This window comes from Phoca vitulina, unplaced genomic scaffold, assembly GCF_004348235.1.
Source record: "Phoca vitulina isolate PV1807 unplaced genomic scaffold, GSC_HSeal_1.0 scaffold75, whole genome shotgun sequence".
Lineage (NCBI taxonomy): Eukaryota > Metazoa > Chordata > Mammalia > Carnivora > Phocidae > Phoca > Phoca vitulina.
This window is the reverse complement of record NW_022589778.1, coordinates 871,599-899,378: the sequence shown is the minus strand read 5'-3', so window position 1 is coordinate 899,378 and position 27,780 is coordinate 871,599. Positions and strand designations below refer to the sequence as shown.

General features: G+C 36.5%; 1 protein-coding gene and 2 pseudogenes across 9 annotated transcripts in view; 1 reads left to right on the top strand and 2 right to left on the bottom strand.

The window, feature by feature from the left end:
* LINGO2 (leucine rich repeat and Ig domain containing 2) overlaps positions 1 to 27,780 on the bottom strand; it is a 1,236,800-nt gene that overhangs the window by 656,427 nt on the left and 552,593 nt on the right. The gene's annotated exons all lie outside the window — the stretch shown is intronic.
* The window catches only part of LOC116625243, a 40,698-nt pseudogene continuing 18,653 nt past the window's right edge, over positions 5,736 to 27,780 (bottom strand).
* Positions 12,242 to 12,368, top strand: LOC116625266 (annotated as a pseudogene).

Here is a 27,780-nt window from a genome sequence, read left to right as displayed (position 1 = left end):
GGTGCATTTCAGGATATCTGAAATATGAAATATGAAAATTTCACAAAGTCCATTTTTAAAAATAGACTTAGCATCAAGCTGACTTGCAAATTTTAAAATACCACCACCAAGAACTATTTTGGGGGGTTCTTTGTAATTTAAAAATTGATTTTAATATTTTTCATAGTATGACAAACACATTCTTTTAAGAGTCAAATAAGTTCTATAAGTCTTGTAAGAAAAAAGAGAGCATTCTCTTATCTGCACATTCTTCTTTCACACGCCCTCTTCCTGGGTACAACCACTTTTAATTATCACAGTTTTTTAATTATTTTATTCACAGTCCCATATTTTACAATAATGTGTTGTCCTCAATTTTCTTAGTTTATTAATTCTGGATATTTAATTCGACCTCTTACAACAGATGATGAGCATTTGGCTTCCACAGCACCTCCAATATCATGCAATCATCCTTTTAAAACAATATATCATAATTTTAATCAGTGTTTAGTATTGGCACTATTATGACTTTGTAAATATGGATCACTGTTATGCTAATTAATATTCTCATATTTCTCAATATTTTCTGTTTCTCATAACCAAGGGTATTTATTTTTCCTAAATAGATTTGTCTTTCTAATAGCCGAGGACTGTCTTTGTCTGTGTTGTGTTTGGAATATAGGTTCAGAAAATCCCAGAAATCTGGTTAAGAGGAATGAAGGAGTCAACTTCTGCTCTTATAGATGGATGACTTTGGCTTCTCACAGGTGACCAGGGGCCTAGAGAGAGGTTGACAGTCACACCGCATACCTATCCCCATCCCAGGCTCATTGCTCCTGCTCGGTTTCCCTATTTTAAAAATATTTTTGTATAATAATGTCTTTTAAAAACTACACAGGGGCGCCTGGGAGGCTCAGTCAGTTAAGCGTCTGACTCTTGATTTCGGTTCAGGTCATGATCTCAGGGTTATGAGATTGAGCTCTGTGTTGGGTTCCATGCTGGGTGTGGAGCCTGCTTAATATTCTCTCTCTCTCTAAAAAAAAACCCAACTACATAAAGTACCATAAGCTATTTGAGGGCTTTTCAAAGTGAGAAAAAAAACAAATAAACAAACAACAGAGACTGCACCCCAGAACCTTGCTCAATCTAGTCTTAGCCTATTACTTTACTATCTTGAACAGGACATAGTTACCAAAGCTTCATACAGCTAGCAAACCTTCACTCAGTTTCCAGAAAGGTAAGACCTTCATATTTCACACATTTTGGAACTGGAATTTTGGAGCTGGCTGGGTGTTAGATGAGAAAAATGTGACCCTGAATTTGTTGGTGAGAAATAGCTGTCACCTGCCCCCAATATCCCTGATGGAAGCTAGGGACACCTACTCTGTTACCCACCTTTTAGCTCAACCTTACTGAAACTCTGTAATAGTCCAGCAGGTTCCCTTATCTACCCTTATATTCATCTAGAGCAGCAGAGAGCAGAAAACTTCCAGCTCCATGACCTATGGAGCTGGTAGGGAGGCTGCTAAAGCTCTTCTCCACCCTCCTTGCTCAATGGTCTCATTCAAGGTTATCAACCTCCCCTTCCTTGCTCAGGCTCAGAGAGGTACAGAGAGCTTGGCGTGAGTGGTATAGGTATGTGACTGTGTTGTGACTGTGGTACCTGACTATGGGACACTCTTGGCTTAGGGTGGAATGGCTGTGGTAAAATAGAATCCTTTACTCTTCCTCTTCTCAATGACAGGAGGAGTCCAAAGAAACTGCTGAATTGAAAGATGGAGGAAATGCCCAAGGGTTGCATTGACACATGTAATTGAAAAGTCTGGGGTAGACCAGTCTTCACACTCCAGGGTTGATGCAGAGACTAAATTAACTTCATCAGGATTCAAGTCCTCTCCGGTTTTTGGTTCCCTGTTTTCTGTGCTGGGTTTATGTTCAGGCCTTGTGTTGTTTTCAGGAGGGTAAGAACTATATTTTCCCAGGTGGAAGCACAGCTGAAAATACAGCGCTTTTCTCAGGATAGCCCCTGCAAGGTCTCATTGGGTCTTACTGGCTCCATTTGGGTCCCATGCCCATTCCTGCACCAATCCCCATGGCCAGGAGAATGAACACTCTATTTCAAGAGGCCTGAGTCAACAGACCCGTCCTTGGAGTAGGAACAGGTAGAAAACATACCTCCACATGCACGTGGAATAAGATTGAAATATATGGGTTGTTCTTCCAAAAGGGTACTCTTTCTGGAAAGCTGAATGAATACTGAATTTCAAAATGAAAACAGGAAGCAAGAACATATCTACTAGGGCCTTTTCTCAATGCCCCCAATCCCTTCTACTGGCCCTGCGCCATTCACCTACTTATGCCATGTGATCCAACAGAACCATGCTCTATTGAGGTGGGAATCAGATCTTGTACTTACATCATCATCTTTGCTATCTTGTATGGAGTTTGACTCCCTTGGAGGGATGGGTATTCACAGTATTAACACATACTAACTATATTCCCTTCATTAGGCATGATCTTTATTTCTCCTGTTAGACTGAATATTTCCTCATCAGATCAAGAATTCTGTGAACTTGGGAGGCCAGATTGTGCAATAATGCTCTATATTTATACAAAGTTTATATAAGAGCTTATACAAGATGCTCTGATATATTCTAGCCAAGAATAAGACTGAATAAAGCTCATTAAGTACCTACTGTGTGCTGCTCAGAAATGCTTCATACATATTGCTACTAATCCGCGCCCCCCGCCGGAGCCTTCCTATTTGGGAAATGAGGACACTGTAGTCATGTGTAGTAGATACTTTTTGATGTTTCTTCCCAGATAATAATGACATTGTTAACTGCCCCTTTCACTCCTTTTGGGTGCTCCTCTTCCGCCCTCCATATGTTTTACAAAATAGAATGAACTGGTCTGTAGAGAGACAGAAAATAAAACAGATATATCCCAGTAGTTTGAATTTCTAAATTTCTGGTGTCTTTTCATTACCTGGCAAGAGGTCTGACTATTGCTTGAGTTCCATAAGATGCTCAATCTTTAAAAGTTCTCTTAAAAGCCAAGCCCCAAAGGAATGGATAGCTTTTAATCAAAACTTAAAATCAAGTTGCTCAAGACCCTATGACCAGGAAGCAGTAGAGTCAGGATTTAAAGCTAATTCTCTCTGAATCCAAAACCAGTGTGGTACATGGCCATGCACTTTGACTTGCATGTGCTACAACTCAAATTTCTAAAGTTAACATTATTTCATCTCAATGGACACTACATGTTATTTTTAGTAAAATGAAAAAGTTAAGCAGCTGCTAACCTAACGTCCAGATTTCTAGGGAGAGGAGCAATTTTAGAAAAATGTGAATCAGCATAGATGCCCTGTTTAAGCATCAATTAGCGTGGCTACTGTTAACAAGGAATGCCAAATGTCACTGTTAAAAAATAGCTAATAAAATCAACATGGTGGATATTTAAAATTTCAATGCACAAGCCTACCAATGCTACAGTATTATAATCCCAATATGGACGGTTAAGAAGTGAAATGGTATTTGTGGGTGTGTATAAAGAAAGCAAAATCAATTTCACAGTTTAAACTACAGATTATTTAGAAAAAACACATATTGAAAAGACTTCTCAGGTGCTCTCGAAATAAGGGAACAATTTTTTTTTCTGTTCTCTTGCTTAGTAATGAATTATTCATAATTAACCAACCCCTACTTAACATAATTTGCTAAAGTATGCAGGTTAGATTTTATTTTGCCAAAATTATCACCCATCATGGTTCATTGCCTTTAAATCTTCTCATTTGGTTTAGAGGTTCTTTCTTTCTTTTTTAATCCTCCACTAAGTCGAACTGCTTGCAAATACATTTTACAGCAAATCCGTACTAGGGGAATGACTACTTGTACTTTTCATTTGTGCTGAAGCTTGCTTTATTCTGGAACTGCTATTTTCAAGTAATGGCTATACATTCTCAGTTGTTTGATAAAGTGAAGACTTGCTTACAAAGTGCAGAAGAATAGTGTATAAGGTGTACTATTTCACAACTGTGTAATTACACCAACCAAGGCTTCAGTTAATGAGTTCCCTACATGGTTTTGGAAGAGAGATCACAATATGTGCTTTTCAAACCATGCTTTTTGGTTTGAAAGGGATGGAGATTACCTAGTGCATCAGAGCTCCATCTCAACTATTCCAGAAAGATAGTTTTATATCCCATTTTCAAACACTGTCCAAGAAAAAGATTCCAAGTTAAAATCTGTATGAAATAATAATCCTCCAAATGATTCTATTACTGATTTTTCATGTGTGAAATGGCACTGGAGATGTGGTTTATAAATTTGAAATGACGTTTGAACCAGTTATTTTCTTTAAAATGTATGGTTTCATTTGAGAGGCCTTATTAAGTAATTCTATGGGTAAATTCACAGAGTCATCGCCTGAAAAACCTGCTTAACCCCATCATGATCAGAATGGATATTCATAAGCATCCATAGTCAATATTGGTTCTCGGAACTCAATCACTCCACCATTATCTGCCGCTACTCACTTGGTCTCAGGCCTCAGTTAAAACAGGTGAGGAAAACCCTCTCTCAGTGGTATGCGAAAGTGGGGAATAATGGGAATCTAAGTGGATGCAATCCAATATTAAAAAGATGGTACAGTTTCGAGGAAGAAATACCGAATGTCACCCTTCAGTGTTTTCATGTAGTATATGTCAAGGTCAGCTTTTTCTTGGCCCATCTTTCCAGCACCCCATCTCCATATTGTGGGTGTATTTCTGAATGGCTTTACTAAATACATTGCTTTCCTAGGCTGATGTTTTCCTCCTCCCATCCATGCAAATGTTTCTGTCTGAACACAAAGAAACCGCTTTCTAGCCTGGCCATTCTATTCATTTTTAAATTGTAGTTAATGTCTCAGGCTTTAAAGTATCAGTTTCAGTCTATAATCTTTGCTCTACAGCCTTATGCTTCATAGCGTTTCCAGCACCTGGCACTCTACAATACCAAGAGTGGGTATTCAAGAACTGCTTGCCAGTTATAATAAATAAATTTTAAAAACCAAGATTCTTTTTTCTTCAGGGAAACAAGCTATACTTCATGTAGGATGAAAATAGATGATACCAACTTTACTACAATAACCTCATCTATAAGCTTTATTTCAAGGGCCCAGAGACTGAAGCAGAAATGAGGAAGTGGGATCACTGTAGAGGAAACCTGAAATAGAGTTGTACTGTCCAACTTGCACGTGGTGTGCTGGTGTGTCTGTACAGTTCTCGTAACCCCCGAATAGCTGATCTGAACTACGATATCCACAGGTATCTGAATGTTAGCCAAAATGGGGTACTTAGCCTAAAGGGGCAGCAGAGTGCTTTTAAAAAGAAAGACCTGTACCTCTGAAACAAATAACACATTATACGTTAAAAAAAATAAGAAGAAGAAGAAGAAGAATGTAGCAGGAAGGGAAAAATGAAGGGGGGGAAATCGGAGGGGGAGAAGAACCACGAGAGACTATGGACTCTGAGAACAAACTGAGGGTTCTAGAGGGGACGGGGGGGATGGGTTAGCCTGGCGATGGATATTAAAGAGGGCACATACTGCATGGAGCACTGGGTGTGTTACGCAAACAATGAATCATGGAACACTACATCAAAAACTAATGATGTCATGTATGGGGATTAACATAACATAATAAAATAAAATAAAAAAAAGAGAGAGAAGGATTTTTATATATCTTTTGTTTGCATACCATCTTGTATGCGTTTGCATACACTGCTAAACCTAAAATTCTGCATTGTAGGTATAGCTCAGAGAGGTTAATGACACCTCCAAATGTGTTATCAAGACATTTTCTGAAGTCTTAAAGATGGTATGTACTTGAGAGGTAAGGATGTTACAACGCTATTTCATTAAGCACTGAACTTTGCTATTTCCTTTCACACCTGATGTATGTACAAAGGTTTATATCAAAATACTTGGTTGGAGTTTCTGTACTGAAACAGAAAGAGGGTACCAAAGACAGTCTGGGTCGTAGGGTCCTAGTGAGCACAATCAAATGACTCAGTATATCTGATAAAATTTACTAAACATGTTTGACTTGATTGTGAAAATTTTTCCATTTTTTAACTGTGAGATGCCATAAAGCTTCACTTTTTGCCAAATCATAAGATAGCCTTTGACTTAGATGGTTCTCAAGAAATATAAATATTGACTTAGTGATATTGTAAGAAAAATCAACTCCTATTAGAATATATTCTATAATAGAAGCATAAACCAGCTAACAGAAGTTTTCATCTGATTGTTATATAGATTATTTTAAATTTTTATTATAGGCTGGAGGTCTGGATAATAAATTTAAAAAATCTAACTATATTTTTATAGCCTATATAAGGCCAGGGTTATAAAGCCATTTCAAAAATTTTATTTATACTTAGGAAAACATGGATTTGGTATAAAACTGTATCATTTTCCTTGATGAGCACATAAAACACATGTATTACCTTTTATATACATACGTATAGTCCCATAATGTTGTTTCAACCACCCATTAATTACAACTTCCAAACAAAACAATCAAGCTCTGTTCCTTCTCGGACAGATACAATCAGGAAGTAGGACACTGAACACGTCTGTCCCACTCAAGCACCTGGTAAAGCAGCCAGGCTCCAGCTTGGGCCACTTGTGCCCACAGTCACACAGAGCCCTTCTATATTTCTTAAAATGACAAACATAACCATCCACACTAGTGATGCAAAGGTATCTGTAAATCCTCTATAATCAGTAACTAATGGCAAAACTTCAATGTATAAAAATGAGACAAACATGTTGGATGTACACGTAAGGGTAGACTTTAGAGGAGGGAGGCTGACGCAAGATAGGCAAGGTTCCCTGGTATTGTGAAGATACCCCTGGTGGTGCACAAGGCTGTGCGTGGGGACAAGTTTAATTCTTCAACAAAGGGAAGAGCGTCCACCAGCTTTGGTAAGTACAACTTAATGGAGAGAAAAAGCCGAAAGATAAGGATATGAGTCCTGTGATACATCAGCGAGAGTCCCCCAAATTAGCTGCATTTCCCAGAATGGACTGAGTTAACTGGGAAAGCAATCAGAAAGTGCGTAAGTTATGAAAGGAGCCATTAGCAGAGCTGAACAGTCACTCAGAGCTTACACTTTGGTGACCCTAATGCCCTCATGAAAGTGAAACTCCTAACTGGACATGTGGGATTGCTGCAAAATTCAGACCACCAATTAATACAGGGCACAAATGACTTTCACCTTAAACAAAGCTATGCATCAAAAGCTATGCATCACGTCATTTTAGGAGTTCGGAGCTCTTTCGGTTATGTGTCATCACCCAAATTCAAAAGCACATGGTGGAAGGACTTTTGCCAAAGCAATTAGGTATTGCACAATCATAGAAGCAGAGGTTCCAAAAACTAGTTTGTTGGGGTTTGATAATTTCAGACCTATTTTGGATTTTTTAACAGCCTCTCAGGAATGAATGGGTAGGTGCTGTGTAGACACCAACCAACAACTTCAGAATCCTTCTGGGAGTTACTGCACTTAACTCCAAAGGGAACTCCCCAAAAGAAGCCTGAATAGGTGGTAAACATCAGAAAAACATTGCAAACAAAAGGTCATTTATACAGCTTACACTCATTTGTACGTTTTCCTCTGAGAACTAAAATATCCTGGCTCTGAGTATTCTCATGTGGGAAAAGAGAACTTAGATGGACTTACACATCAATAAGTGAACACAGTCGCTTGGGGAGAGACAGAACTAATTCACTGCATCAAAAAAAGAGCACCATCATATGCTGACTTATTTTTAAAAAGATGGTTTCTAGACTCAGTGAAAAATAGAAGGTGCCTGGGAGCTTGCCAGGAACACAGCAGAGAAGCTGGGCTGCAAGGAGGACAGCTCAGGTCTGCTTGCCAGTTCAGTGGTGGAGATTAGCCCAGTGGCCAGGTGCGTGATGTAGATACAAGCCATTCCAGTCCTCATCCTCTTCCAGATGGTGGAGCCTCTGGCTGCCCTGTCTGTGGCCTCCACGAGGGCATAATTCCATCCCTGGCCATCCTAGAATTCATTCAGCAAAATATTCAGTCTCTCTTCATAAATTCAGGCTTCAGGGAATTCTACCTTGGTCTGTGTCTTCACAGTGGTGTAGATGATGGAATTACAACAAAATCAGCAATCTTCAAGCTCTCGTCCTAAAAGGATCAAGAGCAAAATTTGTCCCCAGTAGCCATCCTTTTATGAATAGGACCCTTCCATTAAAACTCAGGGACAGCTTGTCAAGCAGTTAAGTTTTTCAACAAATCCTTGTCAGATATGTTGGTATATTAAGTGTTGTTACTTCTGTTATACAGAAACTGCACAGCTGGCTTATTCAAAGTTGCTATGAGTTTTTGTTCTTCCTTGGAAAAGATGGTAGCAGGATCTCTGCAGCAAAGCTCATAAGTACCTTTGTTTTGTAGGCCTGCCTGGCATTCACCCATGAGCCCCTTAACCTTGGCCTCTGCCAAGAGCTCCCCCATCTCCTTCTGCCTCTGGGGAAATGAGACTGCTTTATCACAAAGACAGTTGAATATTTCACCTAAGTGATTCCTGGGTTGTTTATTTATATCTTAGAACACATTGCTTATGTGTTGAAGTATAATCTATATCTAATACTGAACAGTATTATTGCAAATTGCATAAAAACATACCATCAGTGAATTCATTAGTATTACATACTTAGGCTACCGGTGTTTTAAATGCTTTGCATTGTATAAAAATCTCCCATCATCTGTTTGAAAATATTTTAATCAAATTAGAAAAAGAAATTGGTGTTTTTGTATGAATGGGGGACAAGTTTTTGTTTTTTCACTATTTTGAATAGTGAAATATGTAATGTGTTCTCAGAAGTAAATTAGATTTGGATAATGAAGGAAATCTCTTGTTTAAGCCATTTTCTGTAAAGAACTTTATTAATCTTTTTCCTTTTTATCTGACAGGCCACAATTAGATTGTCTATTGTTTATTTTATTTATTTTAATTAATTAATTAATTAATTTATTTATTTATTTTATATTATTTTATGATTAGTTCCAAATGCATTTGCTTTGATTAATTACAAAAAGGCATTAAAATAAGACTAAGTGATTTACAGATAAGGATAATTTCAGCAATTAAGCCCAGGATTATCTCTGAGGTTCCTGGTAGCCAAAGTAACAAGGGAAACTTGTATGTGTTAGCTAAGTTTTATGGTCCAGTGAACTGAAGAGTACCAGCACTGGGCTGGAAAAAATTTCTTTCCTAGCATAGTGTATTATACTCATTCATAATAAATTAAATTAACACAAAATGTTTTGAAATGTCCAAATGTTTACAGCTATGAATTATCATTAGATTCTATTATAAAGAGCTACCCTCAATTCCACTATACCCCTGCTGTTAAAAAAAGATGGTTATTCAATGAGAAGAATATCACTGTTGTTTAGTTTTCCAAGAAAAAGCTACGGAATGCAGAATCAGCTTATACTTTAAAGGTGATTAATTTCAGCAAAGCAGGTTTCTTCAAAACACATAACAGAAATAATGGCTTACGGGGCTTTTTCTCTGTTTGCTTGTGCTTCTCCCGGTAATGAGGACAGAGTCAGCAAGGCATGAGACTATTTTTGATTTCACCATTTTGATATGGCAATATTGCAATCAAGACAAGTTATCATTTACATTGTTTCATCGTTAATATGTTTATACCAATGAATCCACAATATATAGTAAAGATGCAAGACTATTTTCTGAAGCTAAAAAAAGCAACATGTTTATGATTTTGAAAGTGTCATAAGCACTATTAGAATGAGCACCAGCAGCCTCCAACTCCTCAGTCACATGGATGTCACTGAAGCACGATAAAAACTGTGTCGGGGAAGGCCAGTCTGAATTACTAAATAGAGTCAGCAAATAGTGTTTCTTGAGAAACAGAGTTTGACTCCATTTAACAGTATACAGTAGGTCAAAGTGGGCTGCAAAAAAAAGCTGTCTAGTGCGGTTCTCTAGGGAAGTAGATTTAATGACCTAAATAATAACAAGCAGTAATTAGCATAGTAGCTATTTGTGGATAAATACATGCTTTTGAAGTGCTTAAGGGTACCAGAGCTGCCTGTTCACTTAACTAGCTTAACGATATCCTCCCCAAGTCTTGTTTATACCACTAATTTACACTCTGTAGGTAAAAAGGAAGAATTTTATAGATAAAGATAAGGCTCTCAGGCCACATAGTTCACACAGTGGATCCTGAATCCATGGATTACCATAACGGAAATAGCAAAAAAATTTTTTAAAGAACAAAAAATAAAGATGAATCATTTTGGCTCTAAAGTAGAACATGTTTGTTCCCTGCAGATAGATCCCTTGGAGCCTATTGAGCTTTGTGGAAAAGGAAATTATAAATAGTATTGTCCATGACACACTCAGCAGGGCATTACTGACTACATTTTATTTATATGGGCATGAAAGCACCTGAGATGGTGTGGGAGGGGCACTTTCGTATTTTTCCTACTGCACTGAACGACCTTTACAGCAGGCCTCAGAAAGCTGGCAGAGTAGAAAGCCAAGGTTTGCTGTACAGTCATGTTTTCCGGCAACAACACAATGTAAAAAGATACCCAAAGAGATATTGCCAAGTGTTTTCTACATGATCAAACTCTTCATATTTAAGCTGACTCCCAGAAGAGAGAGATGTCTCAACCCAGTAAGTAGCCAGGTGCCCACAAATCCTGAGATCCTAGACGTTCTGACCAAGTTGATTTACTTCTGTGATCTCTTGATGGAGAATGTGTTGATTCACATGAATGGCCTGCTGATGGGCCTGGAGGAAGGGAGAGTGTCAGGGTGAATAGGGCCTGATATGTTTGCTCTCTGACCAGTGTCGCTCAATCCGAATGTGCAGCACAATTAGCATCTGATTATGGTGTTTGCTTGCTTCTCTTTTTGTACTGCATAACTTGGTGCTTTATTAGACTGTCTCATGTTCTTTACCTGCTTCATGTAGCCCTTGTTTATTTGGAAGTCACTTCTCAGAAAAACTGTGAAAGAGAAAACTAACAGAGACAGAAGTATCTATAGAGAACCCAAGTCCTCATAACTGCACATTCTAACTTTACACATAAATCTATCAAGTCTGCTTTGTCTAATCGATAACACATCAGAAGCAGCCAAATTTTAGAACCTAGAATGTTTTATATAAGGCTAGTGGAAAAGGGCATATTGAGAGTAGCAAAGAATAAGTGCCCGGTTGGCTCAGTCGGTAGAATGTAGGATTCTTGATCTCGGGGGTCATGAGTTCGAGCCCCATGTTGGGTGTAGAGATTACTTTAAAAAATAAAATAATAAATAAATAAAGAGAGTAGCAAAGAATAACAGCTGACAGCGTAGAAAGAGACAAATAAGGTATAAAACTCAGGTAGAACGACTTCAAAGGCAAAACATTTTTCTCAGTTCACATTCTCAAGAAACCAATTCCAAAGTAAGGATTCAAGTGCAAATAACTTATTAAGAAGTTTTTTGAGGGGAGGAGAATGAGCAAGGGCATGAATAAGTAAAACAAAAAGTGTAAGAAATCAAGCAAAGGTGCAATTTCAGGTAAAATGTCAGCTTTAGCCTTACCCCTCATGAAGCTATGCAGAATATATTACCCCTCAGAGTTTGTCCTATCTAAAGTTCAGTAACCTCTGCTTTTGTGTTCCTTCGTTGGTTATTTATTGGTGTAGGGCTATAGGGGGTGAGTTGTGGTAGGAGGAAGTATCCTGTGTTCCAGGAGTCCAAAGGGAAAACAATTCAAATATGCAAACTATTCACAGCATAGCACACAGAAGAAGGAGGATGGGACCACAGCACCAATAAAAGGGATCTCAGGGACTCTGGTTAGACCATCAACTACGTCCATCTCTGCATGCCTGAAACATTTATTGTCCCTACCAATCTTTTAGGTCAAGAAGTTATCAGTTATCACACAGAGGTCTATGTGCAATAAAGTCATTTAGGTTCATACCAAGGAGCCTCAGTTAATTTCAGTGCTCATCCCTACTTTGAGGGTCAAAATAACAAAGTGGGTACAGCAGAAAGACCATAGGATTTAGGAATTATAGGTTCTAGTCCTATCTCTGCTGCCACTGGATACCTATATTATCTTGGTGTGTGTCCTCAGTTTACCTTGCTGATATGAATGGCTTCTTTATATCCCAATTCAATCAACCCCATACATCTCCCTCTAAAATCCCACAATGAGCTTTGCGCAGTGGCAGTATCGTAGCCAATGAGGTTTATCCGAGGCGCGATTATTGCTAATTGAAAACTAAAATCCCACAATGAAGTGTCAAAAATAAGACAGTATCTAAAAGACCCAGAATCTGGCAAACAAGAAATACTAAATAAATGTTAGCTAAAAACAAAATCTTGAATGGATTTAGCCAAAATTACATTTGGCTGTTAATGACAAGGACCCTGAAGGGGTAGAGTCACTTACCAAGAGCCTAATGTACTTTCAGGCACAATATAATATGTTTTCATTACATTTCTGAGATTATCCATAAATATATCAAGTTGTAAGCTTATAATATACTCATTTTTTTCTAATAGTTTAACCATGTATACATTAAAGTGAGTGATTGTTCTTTCAATTGCCTGTATATTTAAAATGTGTCTGTACTTAGAGGTTATAATTTTATAGAGAAGAGTAAATAAATCCAGTAAAAGCAAACTTCTAAATATTTTAGGTTTAGTTTATTTATTTATTTATTTATGTTGGGATTCTAGGGAGTTGTATGGCAAAAATAAATAAATAAAAGTCTTCCTGTTCTAATGTATTTGTCTGTATTTTCAGAAAGATCCATATTTAGATTTTTGAAGGCAATCCTGTATCTGCACACAGACTGCTGAAATGACAATTTTAAAACAACAAACTCTAATCCCTGGTGACTGTACATCTGTGTCACAAAACAATCACATAATCTGGCATGATTAAAAGGTTTGCTGATCAGAGTTCCACAGCTGAGAGCCAAATATGGCAAAGTATGATCTAGTTTTCTGCTTCATAAATGCAAATAAAGACAAGCACATACACCAGAGAAACTAGTTATTCTTACACAATTGAGGTCCAGCACAATTTCACATGAAGAAATTATCCAGTAGCCAACAACTCCCTTGAAAACAAAGCTAGACACAGGAGTTTTCTGACTCACACTATTAAGTCAAAGTTTCCAATTTTATAAATATGTGATTAAAATGAAAATACAGGATACCAAAAAACCAGACGGGATACCATGTTTTGCATAACCTGTAAAAAGATTTTAAACACTATCTGCACTACAGCCAGCTCACAATGAAAGTCTAATGCAATTAGAGAAAACGAAGACTGGTATTTTAAGTAACCATTCAATAATAATATAAAGACATTTGCAAGCTGGTGGATATTCTGCAAAAAGAATTAAATGTCTTTGTCTTTGTTTTGTCTCTATAGTATCTAGACTCGTTAGTTGCCGTTGGCAGTTGGCACTCAATCAGTATTTTTAGTTGAATGAATAAAAGTTGTCTGAATGGATAAATACATAAATGTGAAATAATTGTCAAAAATATCTAAGAATCATAGTCACTTCTGCATTGATGTCTACAAAATACTAGAAGTTACAAACGCATTAATATAAATAACCCACTGGACCAAGGAGGAAATATACTCTAGCATGTCAATTATTTCTTAAGGATACAATTCATAATTTCACATGTGAAGTGCCTGATGATAAATTTTGCATTCTTTTCCACAGCTGTCTTCTTCGGGAAAAATAAAAAAGCAAAACACACGAAGGATGGAATTCTGGTATCACAAGATTGGCTTCACTAACCCAGATATTTCCTTACTTGCAGCAGATATGCCGGTAATTTTGAGCCAGACTCAGATAAGACAGGACAATGTTATTTGAATTTGTTCTTTGGCAGAGTTTCTGGTTTTTGATGTGCCCTAGCAATGTTCCCAACAGCAAAGCTGAAAAGTCCTGCTCTATATAATTTTATTGAAATACTGAGTGTAACAGAGACTGTTTGTTTAGAATCACCCACACCTAGCAAGGCTTTGGGTTTGAATTCTTTCTTCTATTTTCTTCACTTGCCATTTTATGATATTTTAAAAAGATTTTATTTATTTATTTGAGAGACAGAGCGCTCAAGTGGGGGGGGAGGGGCAGAGGAAGAGGGAGACGCAGACTCCCTGTTGAGCACAGAGCCCAAGGCCGGGCTCCATCCCAGGACCCTGAGATCATGACCTGAGCTGAAGGCAGACGCTTAAATGACTGAGCCACCCAGGCACGCCCTTCCCTTTTACTCTTTTTAATCTTTTTTTTTTTCCCTTGAATTTCATCTCTTTGAGTCTTCACCCTCAACCCTTTCATTTCTGAGTATTAAACCATGGAAGTTCTGTATGGCCTCTTCCAATATGACTTTCTATATGCAACTAACTAACTAAATTCCAAGTGGCAGAATAGCCTGTTTAACAAAGTGATATTCAAATTCATTCTGGTCACTACAAAGCTCAATCATTCAAAATGTATGGCCAAGCATTATAGTATTAGGCAAGAGTAAGAAACCAAATACCAAAAAGAAGGGCATCAAAGATATAAAATGGCTACATAATCTTCAAATACAAAAGTACCCTCTAGGGGTGCCTGGGTGGCTCAGTAGTTTAAGCGTCTGCCTTCTGGTTAGGTGGTGTTCTAGGGGTCCTGGGATTGAGCCCCGAGTGGGCTCCCTGCTCTGCGGGGAGCCTGCTTCTCCCTCTGCCCCTCCCCTTGCTTGTGTTCTCTCTTTCTCTCTCTCAAATAAATAAATAAATACCCTGTAAAGTAACTGCACTCTAACAACCGTGTTTCTTGTGAGTTAGGGAAACCTAATCTTTGTTCTTTATAGGTGCTCCAGTTCAATTTAGATTATCTTTCAGGGAGATGAATCTCCTGAAGAAGGTCAAAATGACATTTTATTTTAAATTATGATTAGAAACAATGACATTTTACATTCCTAATCATGTGTTTTTCAATAGTTAATTATAAAGGACACCATGGTTTTAACATTTAGCTTATTTTCAAAAGATTAAAAAGGGTAGGAAGCATTTTTATTTAACAATGGTAGCACTTAGAAGCAAACAATTTCTTCTGAAATCTAGTATCAGTGACTATTGCACTTTTGCTACAAAGTTAATCTGGAGTGAGCATCCATAGAGAAATATTTCTTTGAAGCAGGCATCTCTAAAATGTTTGAATGCATCTAGCTTGTATACTATATACAGTATAATATATATATATTCAAAACATATGGCCAGGCTATATATATATATATATATATCTGTCATATTTACAATTTTAATGAACCAATGGGTGTATGTATATACAAAGAATCCTAATATGCATGACTGAGAGGAAAAGTATCACTTGTTGTAAGTAATATTAAGTATCACTTAGGCATTTTAGATGTGCCAGACACTGTGCTACGTACTTTTTAAAACATGTAGGTAATCACTATTTTTGTCCCCATTTTATATATGAGGGGACTGGGATACAAATACGCTAAATAAATCATGGAATTAAGCACCCAAAGTGAGGAATGTCTGAATCCAAAGCCATGTTCTTGGCCACTAAGCTTGCACCTATACAATATGATAGCTACCTGCCACTCATGTCAGTTAAGATGTTGAAACGTAGCTTCTTTAAATTGAGATGAGCTGTAAGTACAAAATGCATACTGGATTTCAAGAATTAGTATGAAAAAAATCTAGTAAATAATTTTTATACTGATTACATACTGAAATGATAGTATTTTCGCTATACTGGTTTAAATAAAATATAGTATTAAATTTGCTTTCACCTGCTTTTTTTTCTTCTTTCCGGTGGGGTTATTAGAAATTTTAAATTACATACGGGGTTCTTACCTGTGGCTTCACTATATTTCTGTTGGAACATGCTGCATTAAACTACATAGGCTCCATTTTTCTTTGACAAGTTAGGGAGGGACTCAGAACTGTTAACCCCCTGCTTAGTGGACCTTTGCCTCTTACTCTTTTTTTATCTCTTTCATGGCAGAATTTACTTCCTGCCTTTAATGTAGTTATTTATATTATGTTGTATATCTACTCCTAAAATATAAAGTCCTGGAAGTCAAGGCTCTGAGTTTTTGTCTTGCGATACCAAGCAACAAAGGAAGAGAGCTTTCGGGTGAATAACAATCTCTGAAGCTTGGTAGCCAGGCCAGCCTCTCCCTCCCTACAGGCTGTCCTTTCATCACCTGGAATGGAGCCTGGAACACCCTCCTAAGGAGCACTCAGGGGTGGACAAACTACAGGTTATGGCCAAATCCAACCCACTACCTCTTTTTGTAAATAAAGTTTTATTGGTACACAGTCACATCCATTCATGTATGTATTGTTGAGTAGTTGCTCCAGAGACCTATGGCCCTCAAATTTGCTACCTGGACTTTTATAGAAAACATTTGCCAATCCTGAAGTAGCTGAGGCCACCATTTAGAGCTGATTCCTTCCTTCTGCTTCTTACGTCTCAGGGAACAATTACACTAGGGTGACATTATAATCTGATGAAATAACCAATCTTTTAAAGCTATTAACAGCACCAATTTGTTTCACATTGCATTTCAAGGATGCTTATGTTTTAATAATCACTTCTAGGTTAAGAATCCAGGAATCATTCTAAGGTTTTGTGGTTATTCTCTACTAAGATACTAGGGATGAGAAAAAACTTTGATATGTCTTCTACGTTGACACCAGCTAAGGCTTCGGGATTTCAGGATTTTGAGTTTTATAATGGACATGTGCAAAGCAGTAGCTATAACGACAGAACAGTCACTGTGGAGAAAATGAAGGATGCTTACTTTCTGGGGAGTGAGCTCTTTAAAGCTACTTTACTATAGAATAAAGGGTGAAGAAATCAATACCGATATCATACCATTATTAATGTGGTCTGTCAATACAAGGCTATTTTTCATCTTTTATTTTATCCTGCACCAGTGGATCATTTGAAAGTCATTGATAGTGAGGGAAATTCTCATTATATTAAGGGTCATTTGTTTGTCGTGAAATAATCAATTGACCTCAATTTTCCTAGATGTGGAAGATCAGGTAAAATTAAAGTTATTCTTAAACAAGGCATACTTTGCACCCAAGCTAGCATGAAAGGACAAAGAAAAATTTACTCTTTACCGATGCTTTGGCAACTAACTCTCATCAACGTTTCAAATATCCTCTTCACAGCAAACACCCCTGTGACAGTACTGTGCATACACTTACATAAAATTGAGTCATAAAATAAGTAAACAGGATAGGAGCATTATAGAAATCTTCAATGATTTTTATCAAATTGTGCAACAAACTATTTTGTTCTGAGAAGGGTTTTTACAAAAGAACAATATACGAATTGGGACATTTCACATAAATGTATTTACACTCTATTCTTAGGAGCTTCTTATTTGCTCCAATGGAGAACTGGAACACATTTAGGGGAAATCAATTTTAAAAATCCAGTAAAGGTTTTGGAATATTCAAAGGAAATGTTAAGTGAAACCCTCCACCCCGGTTAAATAAAACAGAGTTTTATTTATTTTGAGATTCTAAGGAACTATGTTATCAAATAATGGTTCTCAAAGTTGGATAAGCACAAAATGACCCATTTGTGTGCAAAAAGGAAAACACTGATCTTCTATTTGAAAAACAAGAAAATTATTAAGCTTTACTAATCTTGAAACACTGATTGATAGTGACACCTTCATTCAGTCCTTCACTGTTCCTTACCAGACAAGTCATCATGAACGAAAAGTGAGGGCTGTATAATGTGGAGGGATCAACAGTTGCACCTTCACTCATGCATTCGCTTTCTCCTATTGCAATACACTGGCGTTTATATGTATTTTGTAAATATATTTGTTTTCTTAGTCTGAGTATCTACAGGGTCCACAGTGCATTCTCAGTTGCAAATGATAAAAATAGAATGAAACTACCTTGAGTAAATGGGTAGACTTCATTTGCTTGTTAACCAGGAAGCTTAAGGCTAGAACTGGCTTGAGTCTAATGTATGCCGGGAGAGTCTCACTCTCTATGTTCTCCCATACTGTAGACAAACTTTCTCTGCATGACCAGAAAGATGCTCACTGGCTAATCAGCCCTGTACCTGACAGCTACCAATTCTAAAGAAAAAGAGACCAAAAGGTTCCCACCTTCCACTATCAAATCTAATGGAAGGAACCTTAATGACCCTAATTTGGTCAAAACACTGGTGCTGTCTATGAATTTCAGAATATATAAAAATAAAGCATCTCAGGGGTGCCTGAGTGGGTGGCTCAGTCGTTAAGCGTCTGCCTTCGGCTCAAGTCATGATCCCAAGGTCCTGGGATGAGCTCCAGTTGGCTCCCTGCTCAGCGGGAAGTCTGCTTCTCCCTCTCCTCCCTGCTTGTGCTCTTTCTCTGCCTATCTCTGTCTCTCTCTCTCAAATAAATAAAATCTTAAAAATAAAACAAAAAAAGACAAAAAACATCTCAGTAGCATTGCAGGAGGTATGTCAAAAATTGTGTTGTAAAAAAATTCCAAATGAAGACGTTTTGCATATATTTACCGAGTAAGTAATCTAAGCTGTAAACACACACAAAATTAGGAATTTGGGCATTGGGATTTACATATGCAAACTACTGAAGTAATATTGTTCTAATTACACTTTTTAATAGCATTCTGTAGAAAGATAGGAAAAACTAGTACCAGCTTTCAGATATTCTCATGAGTTCTATGAATTGATTGGGGATATTCTAACATGGGCACTGTTTCATGAAATTATTTTTTAAGATAATTTATTTAGAACACACTAACATGGATTTTATATAACGTCTGTCCTAATTATGAATCTACAATTAAAATTACTTTTCCTTTCTGGAATAAACAGAAAAAAAAATGAAGAGTTGGAACTTAAAATATATTTTAGAAAATCTCTATAGTCCCTTCCAATTCTTAACATTCCATGAGAAGATTGTTCCATAATTTTTTCCCCTCTTTTGCCTCCTATAATCCTAGTGAGGCTTTAAAGATTTAGTGTTTCAGACCAGTTGCATTTCCAAGTTCATTTTGCTAATGTAGAGTAATGAAATGCTTCCCAGGCTAAAATTTTCAACAAATCACCTTCTCTCTTTCCAAAACTGATTTTTAAAATATTTCATTAGAAAAATCCCCTGGAGGGCCTTCACTGCATGCATTTACACAGGTATTATGTGAGTAAACAGCAGAAGATTCCACTTTTTGTAATATATGAATTAAGAACTATGTTTGTTGAGGTTTAATAGCTTCTTTTGGTCCATGTGAATGTCCAATACTTCGCTAAGCTGCTTCTGAGATATGAAAAATGTTAAGCCAGTAAATCCTAAGAGTTATCATTGCAAGCAAAAAAAAAAAAATGTGTTTCTTTTATTTTTTATTTATTTTTTTATTTTCTTGCTTTTTCTTGTATCTATATAAGGTGATGATGGATGTTAACTAAACTCATAGAGGTAATCATTTCCCAACACACGGAAGTCAAACACATTATGCTTTACCCCTTAAACATATAAATGATTTATGTCAATTAAATCTTAATAAAATTGGAGAAAAAAAGATCTAGTACTATTGTGGGGGGGCAGGCTTTTTTCAAAATGAAACAACTATCAAGTTTGTTCAACATTCTCTAAGCTAAAACAAACTATCATTTTAACTAGAGAGAAGCACCTCTCACAGACAGCTTTTCTTCCAAACCACAGATGCAGTCAAGATTTCATTTAAATCATTTCTTGCATTAAAAAATGGAAGAAATTATAATAACTTAGGTGGTTAATAGGCATATTCAGTTTATAAAGAATTGCTATTTAGCTCACATGCACATTCATTTCTTTTAAAAAGTGGGGATGTTGTATTTTTTTTTCTCAGCATTTTCTTTTTTGGGTGAATTTTGGTAAGGCATTTGGGCAGAGATATGTTCTTAAAATAGTTACATTTAGCTATGAGGTTATTTCAAAATTCAATACAATCACATATGTTTATAAACTCAAAACATTATTTCTTAAAATTTTATGAAATGTAAAACATATAAAATACCCATGCAAAGACAATATTTCAAAATCCAGATGGATTAAAGAGCTATTTTTTTACAAAATTATAAAAATATTAAATGGACGTAAAAGAGAATGTTTATTTTAGAATCTCTGGTTGGGAATGTTCTTTTTAGAAAGAATGCAAAAACACAGAATCATTAAAGACTGACATATTGATAATAATGTGGTGGGGGAAAATATACCTCAAACATTATTCCAAGATATGCAATAACTGGAGAAAATTTTAAGCTCAACAAACAAGTAAATTAATATATAAAGAGTTCATATGAGTCAATAAAAAAAATCCTTAAGACTTCCTATTTGAAAAAAAAGTATAAAGGTAGGCAATTCATGAAAGCAGAAGTTCAAATGACCAATAAACATTTGAGAAGTTATTGCATCTTCTTTTAAGTTAGGAAAATTCTAACAAAAACAATGCAGTGCCATTTTCACATTAGATTGAAATGATAAGACAGATGGTACATAGTGCTGGAGAGGGTATAAGATAATGAACAGTCTCATACACTGATTATGTGAGTTTAACTTCGGACAGCCTTTGGAGAGCAATACAATCTGTCAAAATATCAGATGTACATGCTTTCAACCAATTAGTTTTTCTTGTGGAGATTTATCTTAAAAAATACTTGCACACATGTGACATAGTTTAAATTAGGGAAAGAAAACCTGAGAAAATTCTATAAGTCATTCAGTATGGGAGTAACTAGATAAAAGTATGGCATGTCCACCCTGGAGAATATGCAGCACCTTTTAAAAGATTAATATATGTCTATCTGACTTGACATGGAAAGATGTATTTTGATATATTATTACATGAAAATAGCAAGATGTAGAACAATATATTATAAAATAATTATCTTTAATTTTTTTAAGATCTTTTTATTTATTTGAGAGAGCACAGGTGCACACAAGTTGGGTGAGGGACACACAGAGAGGGAGAAGGAAAGAATCTCAAGCAAACTCCCCGCTGAGCACAGGGCCCCATGCAGGGCTTGATCTCAGGACCCTGAGACCTGAGATCATGACCTGAGCTGAAATCAAGAGTGGGTCATTTAACCGACTGAGCTACCCAGGCTCCCCTAAAATAATTATCTTTATTAAATTAATCAAAAAACCCCCAACCACTCCTATAACTATTCTAGATTGTTATTTTTTAAATGTCTGGAAGGAAGTGCAGTAATGTCTTAATAGTAACTATGCCTAAGGAGGGAAAGAGTCAAGTAGAGAAGAAACTTTCATTTAAGTTACATGATTTTGCAATAGTTTGAAATTTTTTTTTACTTTTAAAAAAAATTATTTTATTTTTTTAAAGATTTTATTTATTTATTTGAGAGAGAGAGAGAGAGCATGCACAAGCAGGGGGTGGGGCAGAGGGAGAGGGAGAAGCAGGCTCCCAGCTGAGCAGAGAGCCCAACACAGGGCTTGATCCTAGGATCCTAAGATCATGACCTGAGCTGAAGGCAGACGCTTGACCAACTGAGCCACCCAGGCATCCTGCAATAGTTTGAATTTTAAACAAGTATGTTTTATTTTTGAAATAAAAGACAGTATTTACAAAGTTTTTAAAATAATAGTAAAATTCACTGCTAGTTATAGTCACATATGCTTTTAAAATATAAACAGACAAGAATAAATGAAGCCATAAATAAAGGCAAGAATATTGCTTTATCAGGTGAACATTCTCAATGCAAAACTAGTCCTCTTTGTTCTGAAATAGTAAAGGCAATTTATTTCATTTTTCCAATTATCATAGCCACATACAAAATTGCAGGAAATAGGTAGAGGGTGATAAAGCTGTTTGTATGAACTCTAAAATGGGTAAGTCAATTAATCATTTCCCCAAATCTTGAACAATTTTTAACCTTTTCATAGATGGCAGACCTCCAACATTATTTTCAGCCTTTCCATTCTAAGACTGTAAAATAATATTAAGATAAACATAGATCGTCCCCATTACACATCAAAAGTCAGACACTGAGTAAATGTTTGAGAGAAAGATATTCTCACAAAACTACTTTAGGCATCTGTTATGATGCCTACTGCAGATCGCACATAACACGAGTAAATTCTTACATTGTAAGGTGTGATTAAGGGTTCTTTGAGAAAAGACTCTATTCCTCCTCCTCCCAAAATTACCAGATGAAGGTCAAAATAGCTTTAAAAAGGACAAAACTGTTTATTTTAAATTAGAGCTATACACAAATATGGTAGAGGCAACATTAAATTTCCACTAAAACACAATCTGTTGAAACATCTACATCTATTTCTGTATTCACATCAGTATCTATCTATATCTATGCCTATCTAGATAAATATCATGTATTATATAATATTTTACATCTATCTATCTAATTAGTTTTCTATTGCTGTTGTAACAGAGTACCACAGATTTAGTGGCTTAAACATCACAAACTTATTACAAAGTTCGGCCGGTTCGAAGTCTTTATCTCACAGGGATAAAATTAAAGTGTTGACAGGGCTGTGTTCCTTTCTGATAGCTCTAGAGAAGAATCTGTTTCCTTGCCTTTTGAGTTTCTAGAGGTCACCTACATTCCTTAGCTTGTGGATCTCTTCCTCTTTCTTCAAAGCCAGCCATATCCCAATTCAGTGCTCCTTCTTCAGTCCTCACACTTACCTCTGACTGCAAGCGTGGAAAGCCTTAGCCCATCTGTGGTGGAATGGGAGGGTACTGGATGGACGACGGGTGGGAAAATAGGGAGGAACCAGCCTACACAAGGCAGGAAGGCAGGGAAACTTAGTAGAAAGATCCACTTTACCAAACGCACACAGTACTGCCTAAAACAGGTTTGTCAGTCAGAATCGCATATAAAAGACTATTTCAAGGACGGCAATTATTTTTTTAAAATCAGGATCTGCACACGTGTTTGGTGAAGGGTCAGATAGAAGATATTTTAAGTTTTGTGGGCCAGATCATCTCTGTTGGATCTGCTTAGTGCTGCCAGTTAAGCCTGCACGAATCCATAGACAAGAAGTAAATGGCTGGGTACAGTGGAGCTCTGATGGACACACTGGACACTAATGTTACTCAAATTTGAATGCCATATCATTTTTACATGTCAAAATTTTATTATCTTTTAAATTTATTTTTCACTTTTTATAAATATAAAAAATTATTCTGAGCTCATGGGCCATTCAAAAAGAGCCAGTGGGCCAGATTTGGCTTTAGTTTGCTGATGCCTGGACCAGGTCACTTATAATGAATGGAAACGCTTCTCTTAGCCATTATTTCAGATTTCTATGGTATGGTCAAAATGACTGCATGGATATCTTGAAAGCCTGTATGTCTTGATAGCTATTTCATTCTTTAACAAGTTGTATCAGAAGCTATTTGTCTTTTGGATGGATATAAGTACAAGGATATCAATAATGAAATCAGTTTTTATTTTTTTTAATTTTTAAAAGATTTTATTTGTTTATTTGACTGACAGAGCACAAGTAGGAGGAGCGGCAGACAGAGTGAGAGGGATAAGCAGGCTCCCCGCCAAGCAGGGAGCCCGACACGGTATTCGATCCCCTGACTCCAGGATCATGACCTGAGCCTAAGTAGACACGTAACCGACTGAGCTACCCAGACGCCCCATGAAATCAGTTTTTAATCACAGATTATAGAAATTAAAGCCAATATTTATGTTTTCTCAGTAGAATAAATATGTCCTGATTATGGCAGTCTAAATCAAGAACTCTTTATTTAATTAGTGAAATTATTTATTTAATTATGGTTAATGACAAATGCTAAAAGGTATAAATTTCTTGAATTTCTAAAGTTCTTTTTAAAAAAATTTCCTTACAGTGGAAGAACATAAAAAAATCTGCCTGTGGTGCTTCTGTACAAGGGAAATAGGTGAGTTCTTTTCACCTTATTCCAACAACACCCCCGCCTCCAGTATTTGTCAAAGAGGAGGTCATGAGTGAATGGAAATCTGATGAATATCTATGAATTCAGGTGAGCTGCTAAAAGGTGACTTGCAAACGAAATGTGTAAGCTTTAAAAAGGCAGCCGGATTTCATTTGTTATGTGGGCAGAGACATGTATCAGTGAAATCACTGTTAATGTAAATTAATTTGCACCTCAAATCTGTCAGGCTGGTTGAAACCAGGATATGATAGAAATATACAGGGCATAGAAAAGGCCTTCGCCAATGAAAGTGATTTGCTTCTCCCATTATGATGTTAGTCTAATTACCTTCCTGGGCACGTATTTTAATGGTGAAGTCAGGGCTTCAACTCAACGGGAGTCAACTCTACCTTCAGCTTCAAGAAGAGCAGACACAAAAGCACTGAGCTTCCTCTGGTAGGGGTTACAGAGGATTCTACTAGCCTCCAACCCTACAGGTTCCTCACATAGTTTATTCAACATTGACCAAGCATGACTTCAAGTGATATCAATCAGAACCCTGCCTTTCATCTTTTTTTTGTGTGGCAGAAGAGAAATTACAGGTGGATATTTTAATTCTTTATGTATTCTTCATGGGGCAAACCCATCTGCCAGGTGGTAGAAGGCAGAAAAGAAGAAAGATGAAGTGCCAAGAGGAATTCAGGGATGCTCACCCCTAGAACATCTCAATAATTTGATTTGGCTACTTCTTAGAATTGTCATGGGTAATTTAATGCCATGTACACTGTTGCATTCACTTAGTATTTTAAAGATAATTTAACTGGGCTGCATCTCAATCTCATGAGAAACCAGGATCTAAAGGACTCAACTAAGACCTCGTATCTCTATGCACTTGTGATAAACAGATCTCGACCTCATCATTCAAATTATCTGTTCAGTGTAGCAGAAAAAGGGCTGTATTGTAAGCTACAAGAGGGAAGCAACCCTGTCTGTCTTCATAATTGTTAGATCTCTACTGGCCTGCACACTGCCTGATACATTGAGGTACTCAAGAAATAGTTTCTGAATAACAATATCATTGATTCCATCTTATACAGAAACTATTAATAAATTTTTAACAAATTCCCATATTAAAAAGGCAAAGTACTCTAACAGGTGATTTATAAAAGACATACAAGTGGCTAATAAATAAAAACATAAAAATAAAAATAAATCGACAAATGTCATTGTGTTTTGCTCATCAGATTGGTATTTTGAAAACATGGGAATTACCCAGTGTGGGTGAGGTATAAGAAAACAGACATTCTTTGTGCACTTTTTGGAAGCATAAATTGTTATAACTTTTCTGGAGGGGATTTTTCCAATGCATCAAAATGAAAATGAAAATGAAAAAAATCTACTTCACTAGCAACATGGATGAATTATGGAAACCTGTTGGGCAAAAACAAACAAACAAACAAACAAAAAAACCCAAAAGGGCAAAAAACCCCACCAAAACCAAAAAAAAAAAAAAAAAGAAGGCAAGCAAAAAAGAATGCATATTATTAGACTCCATTCCTGTAAAGTTCAAAACAGGTGAAACTAATCTATGGTCTTAAGTATCAGGATAGAAGTTGCATTTGGGGAGGGGGATGACAAATTGAGAGAGGTTGTGAGAGGGGCTACTGAAATGTTAGTAATGTTCTGCTTCTTGATTAGGTTGTGCTTACATGGTATGTTCAATTTGTGAAAGTTCATCAAGCTCTATACTCATGATTTTTGCATTTTTCTATGTGTATGTTGTACCTCAATAAAAGTTTATTTAAAAAAAAAAAGCTCAAAGATTTCTCCACGATTGGCAAAAACAAATAGTGCACATAAAACTACAGTCTTGTACTTCCCGAAATATATGTTTCTAATAAGGCAATAATAAGCAAAGGTTGTGTAGTTGTGCATACAGATGTACATATACACCCATATGCAATCTTTTCTGAATAGGTTCCACTCAGTGTCGGTCCCTTTGGCCTCGAGCTGTATCTGACCCACATCAGCTGTTATCAGAACAGATTGAAGTGATGTGTCTCAAGGTGACAGAAGATGGTTGAGGTCATCACTTTACAAAGGCCCTTAAGTAATCAGGCACCAGAACTGCCACAATGCATTACTAAAATTGCAAGGCATCTTTGCACATCATGGGTACGAAAAGCACACAGAAGTGAAATCCTTCTGGCCATAAACATCCCTTGCACATATAGAAATGTAGCCCTCTGTCCTGATTATCGGCCCTAAATGAAAACAGACAGAACTGGAAACAAATGCATCACTTTTATTGGCGTGGACACTGTGCAATCATCTGAACTGGACAGTCCACCAGTCTGTCATCTAGTCCAGAAACAAAGACTAGAACTAAGGATCAAATCACCTCTGCTTACATGAATATTTTTTTTCTAAATCAGTGGAGTTTTTGGAGATTTGTTAACTATATAGGTTTTGAACTTCATATATATATATATATATATATATATATATATATATATATATATATATTTAAAGATTTTATTTATTTATTTATTTATTTATTTGACAGAGTGAGAAAGCACAAGCAGGGGGAGCAGTAGAGGGAGAGGGAGAAGCAGGCTCCCCGCTGAGCAGGGAGCCCGATGTGGGACTTGATCGAAGGACCCTGAGATCATGACCTGAGCGGAAGACAGACGCTTAACCATCTGAGCCACCCAGGCACCCTGAACTTCTTATATTTTTAAAGTTTCCTCTTTCAAAATCAGATCCAAAAACTACTTTCATCATTTAATTATGAACACAAACTAGGCCACTTTTGACATATATAGATTTTTTTCTAAAAATGTGAAAATTGTCCACAGAAGAGACACTTTTCATTCATTATGTCTGGAAACATGATATTTATGAACCTCCTACTTTTTGTTTTAATAGTGTATTAGCTATGGCACGAATATTAAGTGAAAAGTGAGTCCTTGCAATTAAAAAAGAGTTACAGAATTTCACTAATAACATAGTAAAAGTGTCCTTTTTACATTTCTGCTAAAGACAGAAATAAGAGTGGTAGGTTCAAATAAGCATACGAATTTTATACAAAATGATAATAGCATACAAAGGCTCTGCCTCTGTATCTTCATATTTTTCTCCTTTTCTCACCAGTTTATTCTAATGTATATTTCTAATAATTATTCATGAAGTCATTTATAATCCAGAAGTTACTCATACATGTTCTCACCAATAAAGTTCCTCCCTCTATTTTGACCCTGTAAGGACAAACCCATCCCTGTTTTCATCTTTATATTTTTTTCATTTCCATAATTACAACTTTACATAAAACTTTGATTAGGACAAGGACTGTAATTTTAATAGGACATTGTATTTCATATTAACTGAGGTTGACTGAGACAAAAATCTATTCACCCCTTTCCCTCTTATATTCTTTCAATTGCTTCTTGCAATGTGTTCTTTCACAAGTGGAAAAAAAAAGTATGGTACGACACACTCAATAAGATTTCTCTAGTGATGAAATTGAGGTATTGAAGTTAAAGCCTTTCCCAAGTAAACAGGATGATCTTTGAGTCAATGAAGCTTCCAGATGGGTGTTAGTGGCAATCTAATATAGTAGCATAAGAACTCAGATTTTGATATCAGATAAAACTGGCCTTAAATCCTACAGCAACCATTTCAGTGACTTTGGGCAAGTTAGCCATTTCCAAATTGACTGGGCTAAAACAGAACTCTTCTTCTCCCATTCCCAATCTGGTGTTCCTCTAGTTTTCCCCACGTCAATTAGAGAGAGGTGGGCAC